Raw genomic sequence first — 27,120 nt, forward strand, 5'->3', positions numbered from 1 at the left:
ACTTTCCTCCATGGGAGTAATGTCTCAAACAGTCTACGCTCTGATCGTTCCTGGAAGACCAGTAGTAGTTTCCGGTGCACATCTGGTGGCATTCTGTAATGTGTGGACTATCAGAGTGTTAATGAAACACAGAATTTGCATTTGGATTGAGTACAACAGTCACCATGCGCACTTTCCTCCATGGGAGTAATGTCTCAAACAGTCTACGCTTTGATCGTTCCCTGGAAGACCAGTAGTAGTTTCCAATGCACATCTGGAGGCATTCTGTAATCTGTGGACTATCAGACTGTTGATGAAACACAGAAATTCCATCGGGATTAAATACAACAGTCACCATGCGCACTTCCCTCCATGGGAGTAATGTCTCAAACAGTCTACGCTTTGATTGTTCCCTGGAAGACCAGAAGTAGTTTCCGATGCACAACTGGAGGCATTCTGTAATCTGTGGACTATCAGAGTGTTCACGAAACACAGAAATTGCATCGGGATTGAATACAAAAGTCACCATACGCACTTTCCTCCATGGGAGTGATGTCTCAAACAGTCTACGGTTTGATCGTTACCTGGAAGACCAGTATTAGTTTCCGATGGACATCTGGTGGCATTCTGTAATCTGTGGAATAACAGAGTATTGATGAAACACAGAAATTGCATCGGGATTGAATACAACAATCACCATGCGCACCTTCCTCAATGTGTGTAATGTCTCAAACAATTTACGCTTTGATCGTTCCCTGGATGACCAGTAGTAGTTTCCGATGCACATTTGGTGGCATTCTGTAATCTGTGGACTATGAGAGAGTTGATGAAACACAGAAATTGCATTGGGATGAATTCAACATGCGCACTTTCCTCCACTGGCGTAATGCCTCAAACAGTCTACGATTTTATTGTTCTCTGGAAGACCAGTAGTAGTTTCCGATGCACATCTGGTAGCATTTTGTAATCTATGGACTATCAGAGTGTTGATGAAACACAGAAATTGCATCGGGATTGAATCCAATAGTCACCATGCGCACTTTCCTCCACCGGAGTAATGTCTCAAACAGTCTACGCTTTGATCGTTCCCTGGAAGACCAGCAGTAGTTTCCGATGCACATCTGGTGGCATTCTGTAATCTATGGACTATCAGAGTGTTGATGAAACAATGAAATTGCATCGGCATTGAATACAACAGTCACCATGCGCACTTTCCTCCATGGAAGTAATGTCTCAAACAGTCTACACTTTGATCGTTCCCTGGAAGACCAGTATTAGTTTCCGATGCAGATCTGGTGGCATTCTGTAATCTGTGGACCATCAGAGTATTGATGAAACACAGAAATTGCATCGGGATTAAATATAACAGTCACCACGCGTACTTTCCTCCACGGGAGTAATGTCTCAAACAGTCTACGCTTTGATCGTTCCCTGGAAGACCAGTAGGAGTTTCCGATGCACATCTGGTGGCATTCTGTAATCTGTGGTCTATCAGAGTGTTGATGAAACACAGAAAATGCATCGGGATTAAATACAACATTCACCATGCGCACTTTCCTCAATGGGAGTAATGTCTCAAACAGTCTAAGTTTTGATCGTTCCCTGGAAGACCAGTAGTAGTTTCCGATGCACATCTGGAGGCATTCTGTAATCTGTGGACTATCAGACTGTTGATGAAACACAGAAATTCCATCGGAATTGAATACAACAGTCACCATGCGCACTTTCCTCCAAGGGAGTAATGTCTCCAACAGTCTACGATTTAATCGTTCCCTGGAAGACCAGAAGAAGTTTCCGATGCACAACTGGAGGCATTCTGTAATCTGCGGACTATCAGAGTGTTGATGAAACACAGAAATTGCATCGGGAATGAATACAACAGTCACCATGCGCACTTTCCTCCATGTGAGTAATGTCTCAAACAGTCTACGTTTTGTTCGTTCCATGGAAGACCAGTATTAATTTCCGATGGACATCTGGTGGCATTCTGTAATCTGTGGACCATCAGAGTGTTGATGAAACACAGAAATTGCATCGGGATTGAATACAACAGTCACCACGCGCACTTTCCTCCACGGGAGTAATGTCTCAGACAGTCTACGTTTTGATCGTTCCCTGGAAGACCAGTAGTGGTTCCGATGCACATTTGGTGGCATTCTGTAATCTGTGGACTATCAGAGTGTTGATGAAACACAGAAATTGCATCGGGATTGAATGCAACAGTCACCATTCGCCCTCTCCTCCATGGGAGTAATGTCTCAAATAGTCCACGCTTTGATCGTTCCCTGGCTGACCAGTAGTAGTTTCCGATGCACATCTGGTGGCATTCTGTAATCTGTGGACTATCAGACTGTTGATGAAACACAGAAATTCCATCGGGATTAAATACAACAGTCACCATGCGCACTTCCCTCCATGGGAGTAATGTCTCAAACAGTCTACGCTTTGATCGTTCCCTGGAAGACCAGAAGTAGTTTCCGATGCACAACTGGAGGCATTCTGTAATCTGTGGACTATCAGAGTGTTCACGAAACACAGAAATTGCATCGGGATTGAATACAAAAGTCACCATACGCACTTTCCTTCATGGGAGGGATGTCTCAAACAGTCTACGGTTTGATCGTTCCCTGGAAGACCAGTATTAGTTTCCGATGGACATCTGGTGGCATTCTGTAATCTGTGGACCATCAGAGTGTTGATGAAACACAGAAATTGCATCGGGATTGAATACAACAATCACCATGCGCACCTTCATCAATGTGTGTAATGTCTCAAACAATTTACGCTTTGATCGTTCCCTGGAAGACCAGTAGTAGTTTCCGATGCACATTTGGTGGCATTCTGTAATCTGTGGACTATGAGAGAGTTGATGAAACACAGAAATTGCATTGGGATGAATTCAACATGCGCACTTTCCTCCACTGGCGTAATGCCTCAAACAGTCTACGATTTTATTGTTCTCTGGAAGACCAGTAGTAGTTTCCGATGCACATCTGGTAGCATTTTGTAATCTATGGACTATCAGAGTGTTGATGAAACACAGAAATTGCATCGGGATTGAATACAATAGTCACCATGCGCACTTTCCTCCATGGAAGTAATGTCTCAAACAGTCTACACTTTGATCGTTCCCTGGAAGACCAGTATTAGTTTCCGATGCACATCTGGTGGCATTCTGTAATCTGTGGACCATCAGAGTATTGATGAAACACAGAAATTGCATCGGGATTAAATATAACAGTCACCACGCGTACTTTCCTCCACGGGAGTAATGTCTCAAACAGTCTACGCTTTGATCGTTCCCTGGAAGACCAGTAGGAGTTTCCGATGCACATCTGGTGGCATTCTGTAATCTGTGGTCTGTCAGAGTGTTGATGAAACACAGAAAATGCATCGGGATTAAATACAACATTCACCATGCGAACTTTCCTCAATGGGAGTAATGTCTCAAACAGTCTAAGATTTGATCGTTCCCTGGAAGACCAGTAGTAGTTTCCGATGCACATCTGGAGGCATTCTGTAATCTGTGGACTATAAGACTGTAGATGAAACACAGAAATTGCATCGGGATGGAATACAACAGTCACCATGCGCACTTTCCTCCATGGGAGTAATGTCTCAAACAGTCTACGCTTTGATCGTTCCCTGGATGACCAGTAGTAGTTTCCGATGCACATCTGGAGGCATTCTGTAATCTGTGGACTATCAGACTGTTGATGAAACACAGAAATTCCATCGGAATTGAATACAACAGTCACCATGCGCACTTTCCTCCAAGGGAGTAATGTCTCCAACAGTCTACGATTTAATCGTTCCCTGGAAGACCAGAAGAAGTTTCCGATGCACAACTGGTGGCATTCTGTAATCTGTGGACTATCAGAGTGTTGATGAAACACAGAAATTGCTTCGGGATTGAATGCAACAGTCACCATTCGCACTTTCCTCCATGGGAGTAATGTCTCAAATAGTCCACGCTTTGATCGTTCCCTGGCTGACCAGTAGTAGTTTCCGATGCACATCTGGTGGCATTCTGTATTCTGTGGACTATCAGCATATTGATGAAACACAGAAATTGCATCGGGATTGAATACAACAGTCACCATGCGCACTTTCCTCAATGTGAGAAATGTCTCAAACAATTTACGTTTTGATAGTTCCCTGGAAGACCAGTAGTAGTTTCTGATGCACATCTGGTGGCATTCTGTAATCTGTGGACTATCAGAGTGTTGATGAAACAAAGAAATTGCATCGGGATTGAATTCAACATGCCCACTTTCCTCCACCGGGGTAATGTCTCAAACAGTCTACGCTTTGATTGTTCTCTGGAAGACCAGTAGTAGTTTCCGATGCACATCTGGTTGCATTCTGTAATCTGTGGACTATCGGAGTGTTGATGAAACTCAGAATTTGAATCGGGATTGAATACAACAGTCACCATGCGCACTTTCCTCCACGGGAGTAATGTCTCAAACCGTCTACGCTTTGATCGTTCCCTGGAAGGCCAGTAGTAGTTTCCGATGCACATCTGGTGGCATTCTGCAATCTGTGGACTATCAGAGTATTGATGAAACACAGAAATTGCATCGGCATTGAATACAACAGTCACCATGCGCACTTTCCTCCATGGGAGTAATTTCTCAAACAGTCTACGCTTTGATCGTTCCTGGAAGACCAGTAGTAGTTTCCGGTGCACATCTGGTGGCATTCTGTATTCCGTGGACTATGAGAGTGTTGATGAAACACAGAAATTGCATCGGGATTGAATACAACAGTCACCATGCGCACTTTCCTCCACGGGAATAATGTCTCAAACAGTCTACGCTTTGATCGTTCCCTGGAAGACCAGTAGTAGTTTCAGATGCATGTCTGGTGGCATTCTGTAATCTGTGGACTATCAGACTGTTGATGAAACACAGAAATTGCATCGGGATTGAATACAACAGTCACCATGCACATTTTCCATCATGGGAGTAATGTCTCAAACAGTCTACGATTTGATCGTTCCCTGGAAGACCAGTAGTAGTTTCTGATGCACATCTGGTGGCATTCTGTAATCTGTGGACTATAAGACTGTTGATGAAACACAGAAATTGCATCGGGATTGAATACAACAGTCACCATGCGCACTTTCCTCCATGGGAGCAATGTCTCAAAGAGTTTAGGCTCTGATCGTTCCCTGGAAGACCAGTAGTAGTTTCCGATGCACATCTGGTGGCATTCTGTAATCTGTGGAATAACAGAGTATTGATGAAACACAGAAATTGCATCGGGATTGAATTCACCATGCGCACCTTCCTCCACCAGAGTAATGTCTCAAACAGTCTACGCTTTGATTGTTCTCTGGAAGACCAGTAGTAGTTTCCAATGCACATCTGGTGGCATTCTGTAATCTGTGGACTATCAGAGTGTTGATGAAACACAGAAATTGCATCGGGATTAAATACAACAGTCACCACGCGCACTTTCCTCCATGGGAGTAATGTCTCAAACAGTCTACGCTCTGATCGTTCCTGGAAGACCAGTAGTAGTTTCCGATGCACATCTGGAGGCATTCTGTAATCTGTGGACTATAAGACAGTTGATGAAACACAGAAATTGCATCGGGATTGAATACAACACTCACCATGCGCACTTTCCTCCATGGGAGTAATGTCTCAAACAGTCTACGCTTTGATCGTTCCCTGGAAGACCAGTAGTAGTTTCCAATGCACATCTGGAGGCATTCTGTAATCTGTGGACTATCAGACTGTTGATGAAACACAGAAATTCCATCGGGATTAAATACAACAGTCACCATGCCCACTTTCCTCCATGTGAGTAATGTCTCAGACAGTCTACGTTTTGATCGTTCCCTGGAAGACCAGTAGTAGTTTCCGATGCACATCTGGTGGCATTCTGTAATCTGTGGACTATCAGAGTGTTGATGAAACACAGAAATTGCATCGGGATTGAATGCAACATTCACCATTCGCCCTCTCCTCCATGGGAGTAATGTCTCAAATAGTCCACGCTTTGATCGTTCCCTGGCAGACCAGTAGTAGTTTCCGATGCACATCTGGTGGCATTCTGTAATCTGTGGACTATCAGAGTATTGATGAAACACAGAAATTGCATCGGGATTGAATACAACTGTCACCATGCGCACTTTCCTCAATGTGAGTAATGTCTCAAACAATTTACGTTTTGATCGTTCCCTGGAAGACCAGTAGTAGTTTCTGATGCACATCTGGTGGCATTCTGTAATCTGTGGACTATCAGAGTGTTGATGAAGCAAAGAACTTGCATCGGGATTGAATTCACCATGCCCACTTTCCTCCACCGGAGTAATGTCTCAAACAGTCTACGCTTTGATTGTTCTCTGGAAGACCAGTAGTAGTTTCCGATGCACATCTGGTTGCATTCTGTAATCTGTGGACTATCGGAGTGTTGATGAAACTCAGAATTTGAATCGGGATTGAATACAACAGTCACCGTGCGCACTTTCCTCCACGGGAGTAATGTCTCAAACAGTCTACGCTTTGATCGTTCCCTGGAAGACCAGTAGTAGTTTCCGATGCACATCTGGTGGCATTCTGCAATCTGTGGACTATCAGAGTATTGATGAAACACAGAAATTGCATCGGGATTAAATATAACAGTCGCCACGCGTACTTTCCTCCACGGGAGTAATGTCTCAAACAGTCTACGCTTTGATCGTTCCCTGGAAGACCAGTAGGAGTTTCCGATGCACATCTGGTGGCATTCTGTAATCTGTGGTCTATCAGAGTGTTGATGAAACACAAAAAATGCATCGGGATTAAATACAACATTCACCATGCGCACTTTCCTCAATGGGAGTAATGTCTCAAACAGTCTAAGATTTGATCGTTCCCTGGAAGACCAGTAGTAGTTTCCGATGCAAATCTGGAGGCATTCTGTAATCTGTGGACTATAAGACTGTTGATGAAACACAGAAATTGCATCGGGATGGAATACAACAGTCACCATGCTCACTTTCCTCCATGGGAGTAATGTCTCAAACAGTCTACGCTTTGATCGTTCCCTGGAAGACCAGAAGAAGTTTCCGATGCACAACTGGAGGCATTCTGTAATCTGTGGACTATCAGAGTGTTGATGAAACACAGAAATTGCATCGGGAATGAATACAACAGTCACCATGCGCACTTTCCTCCATGTGAGTAATGTCTCAAACAGTCTACGTTTTGATCGTTCCATGGAAGACCAGTATTAATTTCCGATGGACATCTGCTGGCATTCTGTAATCTGTGGACCATCAGAGTGTTGATGAAACACAGAAATTGCATAGGGATTGAATACAACAGTCACCACGCGCACTTTCCTCCACGTTAGTAATGTCTCAGACAGTATACGTTTTGATCGTTCCCTGGAAGACCAGTAGTAGTTTCCGATGCACATCTGGTGGCATTCTGTAATCTGTGGACTATCTGAGTGTTGATGAAACACAGAAATTGCATCGGGATTGAATGCAACAGTCACCATTCGCACTTTCCTCCATGGGAGTAATGTCTCAAATAGTCCACGCTTTGATCGTTCCCTGGCTGACCAGTAGTAGTTTCCGATGCACATCTGGTGGCATTCTGTAATCTGTGGACTATCAGCATATTGATGAAACACAGAAATTGCATCGGGATTGAATACAACAGTCACCATGCGCACTTTCCTCAATGTGAGAAATGTCTCAAACAATTTACGTTTTGATAGTTCCCTGGAAGACCAGTAGTAGTTTCTGATGCACATCTGGTGGCATTCTGTAATCTGTGGACTATCAGAGTGTTGATGAAACAAAGAAATTGCATCGGGATTGAATTCAACATGCCCACTTTCCTCCACCGGGGTAATGTCTCAAACAGTCTACGCTTTGATTGTTCTCTGGAAGACCAGTAGTAGTTTCCGATGCACATCTGGTTGCATTCTGTAATCTGTGGACTATCGGAGTGTTGATGAAACTCAGAATTTGAATCGGGATTGAATACAACAGTCACCATGCGCACTTTCCTCCACGGGAGTAATGTCTCAAACAGTCTACGCTTTGATCGTTCCCTGGAAGGCCAGTAGTAGTCTCCGATGCACATCTGGTGGCATTCTGCAATCTGTGGACTATCAGAGTATTGAAGAAACACAGAAATTGCATCGGCATTGAATACAACAGTCACCATGCGCACTTTCCTCCATGGGAGTAATTTCTCAAACAGTCTACGCTTTGATCGTTCCTGGAAGACCAGTAGTAGTTTCCGGTGCACATCTGGTGGCATTCTGTATTCCGTGGACTATGAGAGTGTTGATGAAACACAGAAATTGCATCGGGATTGAATACAACAGTCACCATGCGCACTTTCCTCCACGGGAATAATGTCTCAAACAGTCTACGCTTTGATCGTTCCCTGGAAGACCAGTAGTAGTTTCAGATACATGTCTGGTGGCATTCTGTAATCTGTGGACTATCAGACTGTTGATGAAACACAGAAATTGCATCGGGATTGAATACAACAGTCACCATGCGCACTTTCCTCCACCGGAGAAATGTCTCAAACAGTCTACCCTTTGATCGTTCCCTTTAAGACCAGTAGTAGTTTCCGATGCACATCTGATGGCATTCTGTAATCTGTGGACTATCAGAGTGTTGATGAAACACAGAAATTGCATCGGGATTGAATACAACAGTCACCACGCGCACTTTCCTCCATGGGAGTAATGTCTCAAACAGTCTACGCTCTGATCGTTCCTGGAAGACCAGTAGTAGTTTCCGGTGCACATCTGGTAACATTCTGTAATGTGTGGACTATCAGAGTGTTAATGAAACACAGAAATTGCATTTGGATTGAATACAACAGTCACCATCCGCACTTTCCTCCATGGGAATAATGTCTCAAACAGTCTACGATTTGATCGTTCCCTGGAAGACCAATAGTAGTTTCCGATGAACATCTGGAGGCATTCTGTAATCTGTGGACTATCAGAGTGTCGATGAAACAAAGAAATTGCATCGGGTTTGAATACAACAGTCACCATTCGCACTTTCCTCAATGGGAGTAATGTCTCAAACAGTCTAAGATTTGATCGTTCCCTGGAAGACCAGTAGTAGTTTCCGATGCACATCTGGAGGCATTCTGTAATCTGTGGACTATAAGACTGTTGATGAAACACAGAAATTGCATCGGGATGGAATACAACAGTCACCATGCGCACTTTCCTCCATGGGAGTAATGTCTCAAACTGTCTACGCTTTGATCGTTCCCTGGAAGACCAGTAGTAGTTTCCGATGCACATCTGGAGGCATTCTGTAATCTGTGGACTATCAGACTGTTGATGAAACACAGAAATTCCATCGGAATTGAATACAACAGTCACCATGCGCACTTTCCTCCAAGGGAGTAATGTCTCAAACAGTCTACGCTCTGATCGTTCCTGGAAGACCAGTAGTAGTTTCCGGTGCACATCTGGTGGCATTCTGTAATGTGTGGACTATCAGAGTGTTAATGATACACAGAAATTGCATTTGGATTGAATACAACAGTCACCATGCGCACTTTCCTCCATGGGAGTAATGTCTCAAACAGTCTACGCTTTGATCGTTCCCTGGAAGACCAGTAGAAGTTTCCAATGCACATCTGAAGGCATTCTGTAATCTGTGGACTATAAGACTGTTGATGAAACACAGAAATTGCATCGGGATGGAATACAACAGTCACCATGCGCACTTTCCTCCATGGGAGTAATGTCTCAAACAGTCTACGCTTTGATCGTTCCCTGGAAGACCAGTAGTAGTTTCCGATGCACATCTGGAGGCATTCTGTAATCTGTGGACTATCAGACTGTTGATGAAACACAGAAATTCCATCGGAATTGAATACAACAGTCACCATGCGCACTTTCCTCCAAGGGAGTAATGTCTCCAACAGTCTACGATTTAATCGTTCCCTGGAAGACCAGAAGAAGTTTCCGATGCACAACTGGAGGCATTCTGTAATCTGTGGACTATCAGAGTGTTGATGAAACACAGAAATTGCATCGGGAATGAATACAACAGTCACCATGCGCACTTTCCTCCATGTGAGTAATGTCTCAAACAGTCTACGTTTTGATCGTTCCATGGAAGACCAGTATTAATTTCCGATGGACATCTGGTGGCATTCTGTAATCTGTGGACCATCAGAGTGTTGATGAAACACAGAAATTGCATAGGGATTGAATACAACAGTCACCACGCGCACTTTCCTCCACGTTAGTAATGTCTCAGACAGTATACGTTTTGATCGTTCCCTGGAAGACCAGTTGTAGTTTCCGATGCACATCTGGTGGCATTCTGTAATCTGTGGACTATCAGAGTGTTGATGAAACACAGAAATTGCATCGGGATTGAATGCAACAGTCACCATTCGCACTTTCCTCCATGGGAGTAATGTCTCAAATAGTCCACGCTTTGATCGTTCCCTGGCTGACCAGTAGTAGTTTCCGATGCACATCTGGTGGCATTCTGTAATCTGTGGACTATCAGCATATTGATGAAACACAGAAATTGCATCGGGATTGAATACAACAGTCACTATGCGCACTTTCCTCAATGTGAGAAATGTCTCAAACAATTTACGTTTTGATAGTTCCCTGGAAGACCAGTAGTAGTTTCTGATGCACATCTGGTGGCATTCTGTAATCTGTGGACTATCAGAGTGTTGATGAAACAAAGAAATTGCATCGGGATTGAATTCAACATGCCCACTTTCCTCCACCGGGGTAATGTCTCAAACAGTCTACGCTTTGATTGTTCTCTGGAAGACCAGTAGTAGTTTCCGATGCACATCTGGTTGCATTCTGTAATCTGTGGACTATCGGAGTGTTGATGAAACTCAGAATTTGAATCGGGATTGAATACAACAGTCACCATGCGCACTTTCCTCCACGGGAGTAATGTCTCAAACAGTCTACGCTTTGATCGTTCCCTGGAAGGCCAGTAGTAGTTTCCGATGCACATCTGGTGGCATTCTGCAATCTGTGGACTATCAGAGTATTGATGAAACACAGAAATTGCATCGGCATTGAATACAACAGTCACCATGCGCACTTTCCTCCATGGGAGTAATTTCTCAAACAGTCTACGCTTTGATCGTTCCTGGAAGACCAGTAGTAGTTTCCGGTGCACATCTGGTGGCATTCTGTATTCCGTGGACTATGAGAGTGTTGATGAAACACAGAAATTGCATCGGGATTGAATACAACAGTCACCATGCGCACTTTCCTCCACGGGAATAATGTCTCAAACAGTCTACGCTTTGATCGTTCCCTGGAAGACCAGTAGTAGTTTCAGATGCATGTCTGGTGGCATTCTGTAATCTGTGGACTATCAGACTGTTGATGAAACACAGAAATTGCATCGGGATTGAATACAACAGACACCATGCACACTTTCCATCATGGGAGTAATGTCTCAAACAGTCTACGATTTGATCGTTCCCTGGAAGACCAGTAGTAGTTTCTGATGCACATCTGGTGGCATTCTGTATTCCGTGGACTATGAGAGTGTTGATGAAACACAGAAATTGCATCGGGATTGAATACAACAGTCACCATGCGCACTTTGCTCCATGGGAGCAATGTCTCAAAGAGTTTAGGCTCTGATCGTTCCCTGGAAGACCAGTAGTAGTTTCCGATGCACATCTGGTGGCATTCTGTAATCTGTGGAATATCAGAGTATTGATGAAACACAGAAATTGCATCGGGATTGAATTCACCATGCGCACCTTCCTCCACCAGAGTAATGTCTCAAACAGTCTACGCTTTGATTGTTCTCTGGAAGACCAGTAGTAGTTTCCAATGCACATCTGGTGGCATTTTGTAATCTGTGGACTATCAGAGAGTTGATGAAACACAGAAATTGCATCGGGATTGAATACAACAGTCACCATGCGCACTTTCCTCCACCGGAGAAATGTCTCAAACAGTCTACCCTTTGATCGTTCCCTTTAAGACCAGTAGTAGTTTCCGATGCACATCTGATGGCATTCTGTAATCTGTGGACTATCAGAGTGTTGATGAAACACAGAAATTGCATCGGGATTGAATACAACAGTCACCACGCGCACTTTCCTCCATGGGAGTAATGTCTCAAACAGTCTACGCTCTGATCGTTCCTGGAAGACCAGTAGTAGTTTCCGGTGCACATCTGGTAACATTCTGTAATGTGTGGACTATCAGAGTGTTAATGAAACACAGAAATTGCATTTGGATTGAATACAACAGTCACCATCCGCACTTTCCTCCATGGGAATAATGTCTCAAACAGTCTACGATTTGATCGTTCCCTGGAAGACCAATAGTAGTTTCCGATGCACATCTGGAGGCATTCTGTAATCTGTGGACTATAAGACAGTTGATGAAACACAGAAATTGCATCGGGATTGAATACAACACTCACCATGCGCACTTTCCTCCATGGGAGTAATGTCTCAAACAGTCTACGCTTTGATCGTTCCCTGGAAGACCAGTAGTAGTTTCCAATGCACATCTGGAGGCATTCTGTAATCTGTGGACTATCAGACTGTTGATGAAACACAGAAATTCCATCGGGATTAAATACAACAGTCACCATGCACTCTTCCCTCCATGGGAGTAATGTCTCAGACAGTCTACGTTTTGATCGTTCCCTGGAAGACCAGTAGTAGTTTCCGATGCACATCTGGTGGCATTCTGTAATCTGTGGACTATCAGAGTGTTGATGAAACACAGAAATTGCATCGGGATTGAATGTAACAGTCACCATTCGCCCTCTCCTCCATGGGAGTAATGTCTCAAATAGTCCACGCTTTGATCGTTCCCTGGCAGACCAGTAGTAGTTTCCGATGCACATCTGGTGGCATTCTGTAATCTGTGGACTATCAGAGTATTGATGAAACACAGAAATTGCATCGGGATTAAATATAACAGTCACCACGCGCACTTTCCTCCACGGGAGTAATGTCTCAAACAGTCTACGCTTTGATCGTTCCCTGGAAGACCAGTAGGAGTTTCCGATGCACATCTGGTGGCATTCTGTAATCTGTGGTCTATCAGAGTGTTGATGAAACACAGAAAATGCATCGGGATTAAATACAACATTCACCATGCGCACTTTCCTCAATGGGTGTAATGTCTCAAACAGTCTAAGATTTGATCGTTCCCTGGAAGACCAGTAGTAGTTTCCGATGCACATCTGGAGGCATTCTGTAATCTGTGGACTATAAGACTGTTGATGAAACACAGAAATTGCATCGGGATGGAATACAACAGTCACCATGCGCACTTTCCTCCATGGGAGTAATGTCTCAAACAGTCTACGCTTTGATCGTTCCCTGGAAGACCAGTAGTAGTTTCCGATGCACATCTGGAGGCATTCTGTAATCTGTGGACTATCAGACTGTTGATGAAACACAGAAATTCCATCGGAATTGAATACAACAGTCACCATGCGCACTTTCCTCCAAGGGAGTAATGTCTCAAACAGTCTACGCTCTGATCGTTCCTGGAAGACCAGTAGTAGTTACCGGTGCACATCTGGTGGCATTCTGTAATGTGTGGACTATCAGAGTGTTAATGATACACAGAAATTGCATTTGGATTGAATACAACAGTCACCATGCGCACTTTCCTCCATGGGAGTAATGTCTCAAACAGTCTACGCTTTGATCGTTCCCTGGAAGACCAGTAGTAGTTTCCAATGCACATCTGGAGGCATTCTGTAATCTGTGGACTATCAGAGTGTTGATGAAACACAGAAATTCCATCGGGATTAAATACAACAGTCACCATGCGCACTTCTCTCCATGTGAGTAATGTCTCAAACAGTCTACGCTTTGATCGTTCCCTGGAAGACCAGAAGTAGTATCCGATGCACAACTGGAGGCATTCTGTAATCTGTGGACTATCAGAGTGTTGATGAAACACAGAAATTGCATCGGGATTGAATACAAAAGTCACCATACGCACTTTCCTCCATGGGAGTGATGTCTCAAACAGTCTACGCTTTGATCGTTCCCTGGAAGACCAGTATTAGTTTCCGATGCACATCTGGTGGCATTCTGTAATCTGTGGACTATCAGAGTGTCGATGAAACACAGAAATTGCATCGGGTTTGAATACAACAGTCACCATTCGCACTTTCCTCCATTAGAGTAATGTCTCAAACAGTCCACGCTTTGATCGTTTCCTGGAAGACCAGTAGTAGTTTCCAAAGCACATCTGGTGGCATTCTGTAATCTGTGGACTATCAGAGTATTGATGAAACACAAAAAATGTCATCGGGATTGAATACAACAGTCACCATGCGCACTTTCCTCAATGTGAGTAATGTCTCAAACAATTTACGTTTTGATCGTTCCTGGAAGACCAGTAGTAGTTTCCAAAGCACATCTGGTGGCATTCTGTAATCTGTGGACTATCAGAGTATTGATGAAACACAAAAAATGTCATCGGGATTGAATACAACAGTCACCATGCGCACTTTCCTCAATGTGAGTAATGTCTCAAACAATTTACGTTTTGATCGTTCCTGGAAGACCAGTAGTAGTTTCCGATGCACATCTGGTGGCATTCTGTAATCTGTGGACTATCATTGTGTTGATGAAACAGAGAAATTGCATCGGCATTGAATTCACCATGAGCACTTTCCTCCACCAGAGGATTGTCTCAAACAGTCTACGCTTTGATTGTTCTCTGGAAGACCAGTAGTAGTTTCCGATGCACATCTGGTGGCATTCTGTAATCTTTAGACTATCAGAGTGTTGATGAAACACAGAAATTGCATCGGGATTGAATACAACAGTCACCATCCGCACTTTCCTCAATGTGAGTAATGTCTCAATCAATTTACGCTTTGATCGTTCCCTGGATGACCAATAGTAGTTTCCGATGCACATCTGGTGGCATTCTGTAATCTGTGGACTATCAGGCTGTTGATGAAACACAGAAATTCCATCGGGATTAAATACAACAGTCACCATGCGCACTTCCCTCCATGGGAGTAATGTCTCAAACAGTCTACGCTTTGATCGTTCCCTGGAAGACCAGAAGTAGTTTCCGATGCACAACTGGAGGCATTCTGTAATCTGTGGACTATCAGAGTGTTGATGAAACACAGAAATTGCATAGGGATTGAATAGAAAAGTCAGCATACGCACTTTCCTCCATGGGAGTGATGTCTCAAACAGTCCACGCTTTGATCGTTCCCTGGAAGACCAGTAGTAGTTTCCGATGCACATCTGGTGGCATTCTGTAATCTGTGGACTATCAGAGTATTGATGAAACACAAAAAATGGCATCGGGATTGAATACAACAGTCACCATGCGCACTTTCCTCAATGTGAGTAATGTCTCAAACAATTTACGTTTTGATCGTTCCCTGGAAGACCAGTAGTAGTTTCCGATGCAAATCTGGTGGCATTCTGTAATCTGTGGACTATCATTGTGTTGATGAAACAGAGAAATTGCATCGGGATTGAATTCACCATGAGCACTTTCCTCCACCAGAGGATTGTCTCAAACAGTCTGCACTTTGATTGTTCTCTGGAAGACCAGTAGTAGTTTCCGATGCACATCTGGTGGCATTTTGTAATCTGTGGACTATCAGAGAGTTGATGAAACACAGAAATTGCATCGGGATTGAATACAACAGTCACCATCCGCACTTTCCTCAATGTGAGTAATGTCTCAATCAATTTACGCTTACGCTTTGATCGTTCCCTGGAAGACCAATAGTAGTTTCCGATGCACATCTGGTGGCATTCTGTAATCTGTGGACTATCAGAGTGTTGATGAAACACAGAAATTGCATCGGCATTAAATACAACAGTCACCATGCGCACTTTCCTCCATGGGAGTAATGTCTCAAACAGTCTACGCTCTGATCGTTCCTGGAAGACCAGTAGTAGTTTCCGGTGCACATCTGGTGGCATTCTGTAATGTGTGGACTATCAGAGTGTTAATGAAACACAGAAATTGTATTTGGATTGAATACAACAGTCACCATCCGCACTTTCCTCCATGGGAATAATGTCTCAAACAGTCTACGATTTGATCGTTCCCTGGAAGACCAGTAGTAGTTTCCGATGCACATCTGGAGGCATTCTGTAATCTGTGGACTATAAGACTGTTGATGAAACACAGAAATTGCATCGGGATTGAATACAACAGTCACCATGCCCACTTTCCTCCATGGGAGTAATGTCTCAAACAGTCTACGATTTGATCGTTCCCTGGAAGACCAGTAGTAGTTTCCAAAGCACATCTGGAGGCATTCTGTAATCTCTGGACTATCAGACTGTTGATGAAACACAGAAATTCCATCGGGATTGAATACAAAAGTCAGCATACGCACTTTCCTCCATGGGAATAATGTCTCAAACAGTCTACGATTTGATCGTTCCCTGGAAGACCAGTAGTAGTTTCCGATGCACATCTGGAGGCATTCTGTAATCTGTGGACTATAAGACTGTTGATGAAACACAGAAATTGCATCGGGATTGAATACAACAGTCACCATGCGCACTTTCCTCCATGGGAGTAATGTCTCAAACAGTCTACGCTCTGATCGTTCCTGGAAGACCAGTAGTAGTTTCCGGTGCACATCTGGTGGCATTCTGTAATGTGTGGACTATCAGAGTGTTAATGAAACACAGAAATTGTATTTGGATTGAATACAACAGTCACCATCCGCACTTTCCTCCATGGGAATAATGTCTCAAACAGTCTACGATTTGATCGTTCCCTGGAAGACCAGTAGTAGTTTCCGATGCACATCTGGAGGCATTCTGTAATCTGTGGACTATAAGACTGTTGATGAAACACAGAAATAGCATCGGGATTGAATACAACAGTCACCATGCGCACTTTCCTCCATGGGAGTAATGTCTCAAACAGTCTACGCTTTGATCGTTCCCTGGAAGACCAGTAGTAGTTCCAAAGCACATCTGGAGGCATTCTGTAAACTGTGGACTATCAGACTGTTGATGAAACACAGAAATTCCATCGGGATTAATTACAACAGTCACCATGCGCACTTCCCTCCATGGGAGTAATGTCTCAAACAGTCTACGCTTTGATCGTTCCCTGGAAGACCAGTATTAGTTTGCGATGGACATCTGGTTTCATTCTGTAATCTGTGGACCATCAGAGTGTTGATGAAACACAGAAATTGTATTTGGATTGAATACAACAGTCACCATCCGCACTTTCCTCCATGGGAATAATGTCTCAAACAGTCTACGCTTTGATCATTCCCTGGAAGACCACTATTAGTTTGCGATGCACATCTGGTGGCATTCTGTAATCTGTGGACTATCAGAGTGTCGATGAAACACAGAGGTTGCATCGGGTTGAATACAACAGTCACCATTCGCACTTTCCTCCATGGGAGTAATGTCTCTAACAGTCCACGCTTTGATCGTTCCCTGGAAGACCAGTAGTGGTTTCCGATGCACATCTGGTGGCATTCTGTAATCTGTGGACTATCAGAGTATTGATGAAACACAAAAAATGGCATCGGGATTGAATACAACAGTCACCATGCGCACTTTCCTCAATGTGAGTAATGTCTCAAACAATTTACGTTTTGATCGTTCCCTGGCAGACCAGTAGTAGTTTCCGATGCACATCTGGTGGCATTCTGTAATCTGTGGACTATCATTGTGTTGATGAAACAGAGAAATTGCATCGGGATTGAATTCACCACCAGAGGATTGTCTCAAACAGTCTGCACTTTGATTGTTCTCTGGAAGACCAGTAGTAGTTTCCGATGCACATCTGGTGGCATTTTGTAATCTGTGGACTATCAGAGAGTTGATGAAACACTGAAATTGCATCGGTATTGAATACAACAGTCACCATGCGCACTTTCCTCCACCGGACAAATGTCTCAAACAGTCTACCCTTTGATCGTTCCCTTTAAGACCAGTAGTAGTTTCCGATGCACATCTGGTGGCATTCTGTAATCTGTGGACTATCAGAGTGTTGATGAAACACAGAAATTGCATCGGCATTAAATACAACAGTCACCATGCGCACTTTCCTCCATGGGAGTAATGTCTCAAACAGTCTACGCTCTGATCGTTCCTGGAAGACCAGTAGTAGTTTCCGGTCCACTTCTGGTGGCATTCTGTAATGTGTGGACTACCAGAGAGTTAATGAAACACAAAAATTGCATTTGGATTGAATACAACAGTCACCATCCGCACTTTCCTCCATGGGAATAATGTCTCAAACAGTCTAGATTTGATCGTTCCCTGGAGGACCAGTAGTAGTTTCCGATGCACATCTGGAGGCATTCTGTAATCTGTGGACTATAAGACTGTTGATGAAACACAGAAATAGCATCGGGATTGAATACAACAGTCACCATGCGCACTTTCCTCCATGGGAGTAATGTCTCAAACAGTCTACGCTTTGATCGTTCCCTGGAAGACCAGTAGTAGTTCCAAAGCACATCTGGAGGCATTCTGTAAACTGTGGACTATCAGACTGTTGATGAAACACAGAAATTCCATCGGGATTAATTACAACAGTCACCATGCGCACTTCCCTCCATGGGAGTAATGTCTCAAACAGTCTACGCTTTGATCTTTCCCTGGAAGACCAGTAGTAGTTTCCAAAGCACATCTGAAGGCATTCTGTAATCTGTGGACTATCAGACTGTTGATGAAACACAGAAATTCCATCGGGATTAAATACAACAGTCACCATGCGCACTTCCCTCCATGGGAGTAATGTCTCAAACAATCTACGCTTTGATCGTTCCCTGGAAGACCAGAAGTAGTTTTCGATGCACAACTGGAGGCATTCTGTTATCTGTGGACTATCAGAGTGTTGATGAAACACAGAAATTGCATCGGGATTGAATACAAAAGTCAGCATACGCACTTTCCTCCATGGGAGTGATGTCTCAAACAGTCTACGCTTTGATCGTTCCCTGGAAGACCAGTATTAGTTTGCGATGGACATCTGGTTTCATTCTGTAATCTGTGGACCATCAGAGTGTTGATGAAACACAGAAATTGCATCGGGATTGAATACAACGGTCACCACGCGCACCTTCCTCCTCGGGAGTAATGTCTCAAACAGTCTACGCTTTGATCATTCCCTGGAAGACCACTATTAGTTTCCGATGCACATCTGGTGGCATTCTGTAATCTGTGGACTATCAGAGTGTCGATGAAACACAGAGGTTGCATCGGGTTTGAATACAACAGTCACCATTCGCCCTTTCCTCCATGGGAGTAATGTCTCAAACAGTCCACGCTTTGATCGTTCCCTGGAAGATCAGTAGTAGTTTCCGATGCACATCTGGTGGCATTCTGTAATCTGTGGACTATCAGAGTATTGATGAAACAGAAAAAATGGCATCGGGATTGAATACAACAGTCACCATGCGCACTTTCCTCAATGTGAGTAATGTCTCAAACAATTTACGTTTTGATCGTTCCCTGGAAGACCAGTAGTAGTTTCCGATGCACATCTGGTGGCATTCTGTAATCTGTGGACTATCATTGTGTTGATGAAACAGAGAAATTGCATCGGGATTGAATTCACCATAAGAACTTTCCTCCACCAGAGGATTGTCTCAAACAGTCTGCATTTTGATTGTTCTCTGGAAGACCAGTAGTAGTTTCCGATGCACATCTGGTGGCATTTTGTAATCTGTGGACTATTAGAGAGTTGATGAAACACAGAAATTGCATCGGGAATGAATACAACAGTCACCATGCGCACTTTCCTCCACCGGAGAAATGTCTCAAACAGTCTACCCTTTGATCGCTCCCTGGAAGACCAGTAGTAGTTTCCGATGCACATCTGGAGGCATTCTGTAATCTGTGGACTATCAGACTGTTGATGAAACACAGAAATTGCACCGCGATTGAATTCACCATGCGCACCTTCCTCCACCAGAGTAATGTCTCAAACAGTCTACGCTTTGATTGTTCTCTGGAAGACCAGTAGTAGTTTCCAATGCACATCTGGTGGCATTTTGTAATCTGTGGACTATCAGAGAGTTGATGAAACACAGAAATTGCACCGGGATTGAATACAACAGTCACCATGCGCACTTTCCTCCACCGGAGAAATGTCTCAAACTGTCTACCCTTTGATCGTTCCCTTTAAGACCAGTAGTAGTTTCCGATGCACATCTGGTGGCATTCTGTAATCTGTGGACTATCAGAGTGTTGATGAAACACAGAAATTGCATCGGCATTAAATACAACTGTCACCATGCGCACTTTCCTCCATGGGAGTAATGTCTCAAACAGTCTACGCTCTGATCGTTCCTGGAAGACCAGTAGTAGTTTCCGGTGCACATCTGGTGGCATTCTGTAATGTGTGGTATCAGAGTGTTAATGAAACACAGAAATTGCATTTGGATTGAATACAACAGTCACCATCCGCACTTTCCTCCATGTGAATAATGTCTCAAACAGTCTACGATTTGATCGTTCCCTGGAAGACCAGTAGTAGTTTCCGATGCACATCTGGAGGCATTCTGTAATCTGTGGACTATAAGACTGTTGATGAAACACAGAAATAGCATCGGCATTGAATACAACAGTCACCATGCGCACTTTCCTCCATGGGAGTAATGTCTCAAACAGTCTACGCTTTGATCGTTCCCTGGAAGACCAGTAGTAGTTTCCAAAGCACATCTGGAGAAATTCTGTAATCTGTGGACTATCAGACTGTTGATGAAACACAGAAGTTCCATCGGGATTAAATACAACAGTCACCATGCGCACTTCCCTCCATGGGAGTAATGTCTCAAACAGTCTACGCTTTGATCGTTCCCTGGAAGACCAGTAGTAGTTTCCAAAGCACATCTGGAGGCATTCTGTAATCTGTGGACTATCAGACTGTTGATGAAACACAGAAATTCCATCGGGATTAAATACAACAGTCACCATGCGCACTTCCCTCCATCGGAGTAATGTCTCAAACAGTCTACGCTTTGATCGTTCCCTGGAAGACCAGAAGTAGTTTCCGATGCACAACTGGAGGCATTCTGTAATCTGTGGACTATCAGAGTGTTGATGAAACACAGAAATTGCATCGGGATTGAATACAAAAGTCAGCATACGCACTTTCCTCCATGGGAGTGATGTCTCAAACAGTCTACGCTTTGATCGTTCCCTGGAAGACCAGTATTAGTTTGCGATGGACATCTGGTTTCATTCTGTAATCTGTGGACCATCAGAGTGTTGATGAAACACAGAAATTGCATCGGGATTGAATACAACAGTCACCACGCGCACCTTCCTCCTCGGGAGTAATGTCTCAAAAAGTTTACGCTTTGACCATTCCCTGGAAGACCACTATTAGTTTCCGATGCACATCTGGTGGCATTCTGTAATCTGTGGACTATCAGAGTGTCGATGAAACACAGAGGTTGCATCGGGTTTGAATACAACAGTCACCATTCGCACTTTCCTCCATGGGAGTAATGTCTCAAACAGTCCACGCTTTGATCGTTCCCTGGAAGACCAGTAGTAGTTTCCGATGCACATCTGGTGGCATTCTGTAATCTGTGGACTATCAGAGTATTGATGAAACACAAAAAATGGCATCGGGATTGAATACAACAGTCACCATGCGCACTTTCCTCAATGTGAGTAATGTCTCAAACAATTTACGTTTTGATCGTTCCCTGGAAGACCAGTAGTAGTTTCCGATGCACATCTGGTGGCATTCTGTAATCTGTGGACTATCATTGTGTTGATGAAACAGAGAAATTGCATCGGGATTGAATTCACCATGAGCACTTTCCTCCACCAGAGGATTGTCTCAAACAGTCTGCACTTTGATTGTTCTCTGGAAGACCAGTAGTAGTTTCCGATGCACATCTGGTGGCATTTTGTAATCTGTGGACTATCAGAGAGTTGATGAAACACAGAAATTGCATCGGGATTGAATACAACAGTCACCATGCGCACTTTCCTCCACCGGAGAAATGTCTCAAACAGTCTACCCTTTGATCGTTCCCTTTAAGACCAGTAGTAGTTTCCGATGCACATCTGGTGGCATTCTGTAATCTGTGGACTATCAGAGTGTTGATGAAACACAGAAATTGCATCGGCATTAAATACAACAGTCACCATGCGCACTTTCCTCCATGGGAGTAATGTCTCAAACAGTCTACGCTCTGATCGTTCCTGGAAGACCAGTAGTAGTTTCCGGTGCACATCTGGTGGCATTCTGTAATGTGTGGTATCAGAGTGTTAATGAAACACAGAAATTGCATTTGGATTGAATACAACAGTCACCATCCGCACTTTCCTCCATGTGAATAATGTCTCAAACAGTCTACGATTTGATCGTTCCCTGGAAGACCAGTAGTAGTTTCCGATGCACATCTGGAGGCATTCTGTAATCTGTGGACTATCAGACTGTTGATGAAACACAGAAATTCCATCGGGATTAAATACAACAGTCACCATGCGCACTTCCCTCCATGGGAGTAATGTCTCAAACAGTCTACGCTTTGATCGTTCCCTGGAAGACCAGAAGTAGTTTCCGATGCACAACTTGAGGCATTCTGTAATCTGTGGACTATCAGAGTGTTGATGAAACACAGAAATTGCATCGGGATTGAATACAAAAGTCACCATACGCACTTTCCTCCATGGGAGTGATGTCTCAAACAGTCTACGCTTTGATCGTTCCCTGGAAGACCAGTATTAGTTTGCGATGGACATCTGGTTTCATTCTGTAATCTGTGGACCATCAGAGTGTTGATAAAACACAGAAATTGCATCGGGATTGAATACAACAGTCACCACGCGCACTTTCCTCCTCGGGAGTAATGTCTCAAACAGTCTACGCTTTGATCGTTCCCTGGAAGACCACTATTAGTTTCCGATGCACATCTGGTGGCATTCTGTAATCTGTGGACTATCAGAGTGTCGATGAAACACAGAAATTGCATCGGGTTTGAATACATCAGTCACCATTCGCACTTTCCTCCATGGGAGTAATGTCCCAAACAGTCCACGCTTTGATCGTTCCCTGGAAGACCAGTAGTAGTTTCCGATGCACATCTGGTGGCATTCTGTAATCTGTGGACTATCAGAGTATTGATGAAACACAAAAAATGGCATCGGGATTGAATACACCAGTCACCATGCGCACTTTCGTCAATGTGAGTAATGTCTCAAACAATTTACGTTTTGATCGTTCCCTGGAAGACCAGTAGTAGTTTCCGATGCACATCTGGTGGCATTCTGTAATCTGTGGACTATCATTGTGTTGATGAAACAGAGAAATTGCATCGGGATTGAATTCACCATGAGCAATTTCCTCCACCAGAGGATTGTCTCAAACAGTCTACGCTGTGATTGTTCTCTGGAAGACCAGTAGTAGTTTCCGATGCACATCTGGTGGCATTCTGTAATCTTTAGACTATCAGAGTGTTGATGAAACACAGAAATTGCATCGGGATTGAATACAACGGTCACCATCCGCACTTTCCTCAATGTGAGTAATGTCTCAATCAATTTACGCTTTGATCGTTCCCTGGAAGACCAATAGTAGTTTCCGATGCACATCTGGTGGCATTCTGTAATCTGTGGACTATCAGAGTGTTGATGAAACACAGAAATTGCATCGCGATTGAATTCACCATGCGCACCTTCCTCCACCAGAGTAATGTCTCAAACAGTCTACGCTTTGATTGCTCTCTGGAAGACCAGTAGTAGTTTCCAATGCACATCTGGTGGCATTTTGTAATCTGTGGACTATCAGAGAGTTGATGAAACACAGAAATTGCATCGGGATTGAATACAACAGTCACCATGCGCACTTTCCTCCACCGTAGAAATGTCTCAAACTGTCTACCCTTTGATCGTTCCCTTTAAGACCAGTAGTAGTTTCCGATGCACATCTGGTGGCATACTGTAATCTGTGGACTATCAGAGTGTTGATGAAAAACAGAAATTGCATCGGCATTAAATACAACAGTCACCATGCGCACTTTCCTCCATGGGAGTAATGTCTCAAACAGTCTACGCTCTGATCGTTCCTGGAAGACCAGTAGTAGTTTCCGGTGCACATCTGGTGGCATTCTGTAATGTGTGGTATCAGAGTGTTAATGAAACACAGAAATTGCATTTGGATTGAATACAACAGTCACCATCCGCACTTTCCTCCATGGGAATAATGTCTCAAACAGTCTACGATTTGATCGTTCCCTGGAAGACCAGTAGTAGTTTCCGATGCACATCTGGAGGCATTCTGTAATCTGTGGACTATAAGACTGTTGATGAAACACAGAAATAGCATCGGGATTGAATACAACAGTCACCATGCGCACTTTCCTCCATGGGAGTAATGTCTCAAACAGTCTACGCTTTGATCGTTCCCTGGAAGACCAGTAGTAGTTTAAAAAGCACATCTGGAGGCATTCTGTAATCTGTGGACTATCAGACTGTTGATGAAACACAGAAATTCCATCGGGATTAAATACAACAGTCACCATGCGCACTTCCCTCCATGGGAGTAATGTCTCAAACAGTCTACGCTTTGATCGTTCCCTGGAAGACCAGTAGTAGTTTCCAAAGCACATCTGGAGGCATTCTGTAATCTGTGGACTATCAGACTGTTGATGAAACACAGAAATTCCATCGGGATTAAATACAACAGTCACCAAGCGCACTTCCCTCCATGGGAGTAATGTCTCAAAGAGTCTACGCTTTGATCGTTCCCTGGAAGACCAGAAGTAGTTTCCGATGCACAACTGGAGGCATTCTGTAATCTGTTGACAATCAGAGTGTTGATGAAACACAGAAATTGCATCGGGATTGAATACAAAAGTCACCATAAGCACTTTCCTCCATGGGAGTGATGTCTCAAACAGTCTACGCTCTGATCGTTCCCTGGAAGACCAGTATTAGTTTGCGATGGACATCTGGTTTCATTCTGTAATCTGTGGACCATCAGAGTGTTGATGAAACACAGAAATTGCATCGGGATTGAATACAACAGTCACCACGCGCACCTTCCTCCTCGGGAGTAATATCTCAAACAGTCTACGCTTTGATCGTTCCCTGGAAGACCACTATTAGTTTCCGATGCACATCTGGTGGCATTCTGTAATCTGTGGACTATCAGAGTGTCGATGAAACACAGAAATTGCATCGGGTTTGAATACAACAGTCACCATTCGCACTTTCCTCCATGGGAGTAATGTCTCAAACAGTCCACGCTTTGATCGTTCCCTGGAAGACCAGTAGTAGTTTCCGATGCACATCTGGAGGCATTCTGTAATCTGTGGACTATAAGACTGTTTATGAAAGACAGAAATTGCATCGGGATTGAATACAACAGTCACCATGCGCACTTTCCTCCATGGGAGTAATGTCTCAAACAGTCTACGCTTTGATCGTTCCCTGGAAGACCAGTAGTAGTTTCCAAAGCACATCTGGAGGCATTCTGTAATCTGTATACTATCAGACTGTTGATGAAACACAGAAATTCCATCGGGATTAAATACAACAGTCACCATGCGCACTTCCCTCCATGGGAGTAATGTCTCAAACAGTCTACGCTTTGATCGTTCCCTGGAAGACCAGAAGTAGTTTCCGATGCACAACTGGAGGCTTTCTGTAATCTGTGGACTATCAGAGTGTTGATGAAACACAGAAATTGCATCGGGATTGAATACAACAGTCACCATACGCACTTCCCTCAATGAGAGTGATGTCTCAAACAGTCTACGCTTTGATCGTTCCCTGGAAGACCAGTATTAGTTTGCGATGGACATCTGGTTTCATTCTGTAATCTGTGGACTATCAGAGTGTTGATGAAACACAGAAATTGCATCGCGATTGAATTCACCATGCGCACCTTCCTCCACCAGAGTAATGTCTCAAACAGTCTACGCTTTGATTGCTCTCTGGAAGACCAGTAGTAGTTTCCAAAGCACATCTGGAGGCATTCTGTAATCTGTATACTATCAGACTGTTGATGAAACACAGAAATTCCATCGGGATTAAATACAACAGTCACCATGCGCACTTCCCTCCATGGGAGTAATGTCTCAAACAGTCTACGCTTTGATCGTTCCCTGGAAGACCAGAAGTAGTTTCCGATGCACATCTGGTGGCATTCTGTAATCTGTGGACTATCAGAGTGTCGATGAAACACAGAAATTGCATCGGGTTTGAATACAAGTCACCATTCGCACTTTCCTCCATGGGAGTAATGTCTCAAACACTCCACGCTTTGATCGTTCCCTGGAAGACCAGTAGTAGTTTCCGATGCACATCTGGTGGCATTCTGTAATCTGTGGACTATCAGAGTATTGATGAAACACAAAAAATGGCATCGTGATTGAATACAACAGTCACCATGCGCACTTTCCTCAATGTGAGTAATGTCTCAAACAATTTACGTTTTGATCGTTCCCTGGAAGACCAGTAGTAGTTTCCGATGCACATCTGGTGGCATTTTGTAATCTGTGGACTATCAGAGTGTTGATGAAACACAGAAATTGCATCGGGATTGAATACAACAGTCACCATGCGCACCTTCATCCACCGGAGTAATGTCGCAAACAGTCTACGCTTTGATCGTTCCCTGGAAGACCAGTAGTAGTTTCCGATGCACATCTGGTGGCATTCTGTAATCTGTGGACTATCAGAGTGTTGATGAAACACAGAAATTGCATCGGGATTGAATACAACAGTCGCCATGCGCACTTTCCTCCATGGGAGTAGTTTCTCAAACAGTCTACGCTTTTATCGTTCCCTTCAAGACCAGTAGTAGTTTCCGATGCACATCTGGAGGCATTCTGTGGTCTGTGGACTATCAGAGTGTTGATGAACCACAGAAATTGCATTTTGATTAAATACAACAGTCACCATGCGCACTTTCCACCATGGCGAGCAATGTCTCAAACAGACTACGCTTTGATCGTTCCCTGGAAGACCAGTAGTAGTTTCCGATGCACATCTGGAGGCATTCTGTAATCTGTTGACCTTCAAAGTGTTGATTAAAAACAGAAATTGCATCGGGATTGTATACAGCAGTTACCATGCGCACTTTCCTCCATGGGAGTAATGTTTCAAACAGTCTACGATTTGATCGTTCCCTGGAAAACCAGTGGTAGCTTACGATGCACAT

Source organism: Schistocerca gregaria, unplaced genomic scaffold (assembly GCF_023897955.1).
Source record: "Schistocerca gregaria isolate iqSchGreg1 unplaced genomic scaffold, iqSchGreg1.2 ptg000169l, whole genome shotgun sequence".
NCBI classification, from domain to species: Eukaryota; Metazoa; Arthropoda; class Insecta; order Orthoptera; family Acrididae; genus Schistocerca; species Schistocerca gregaria.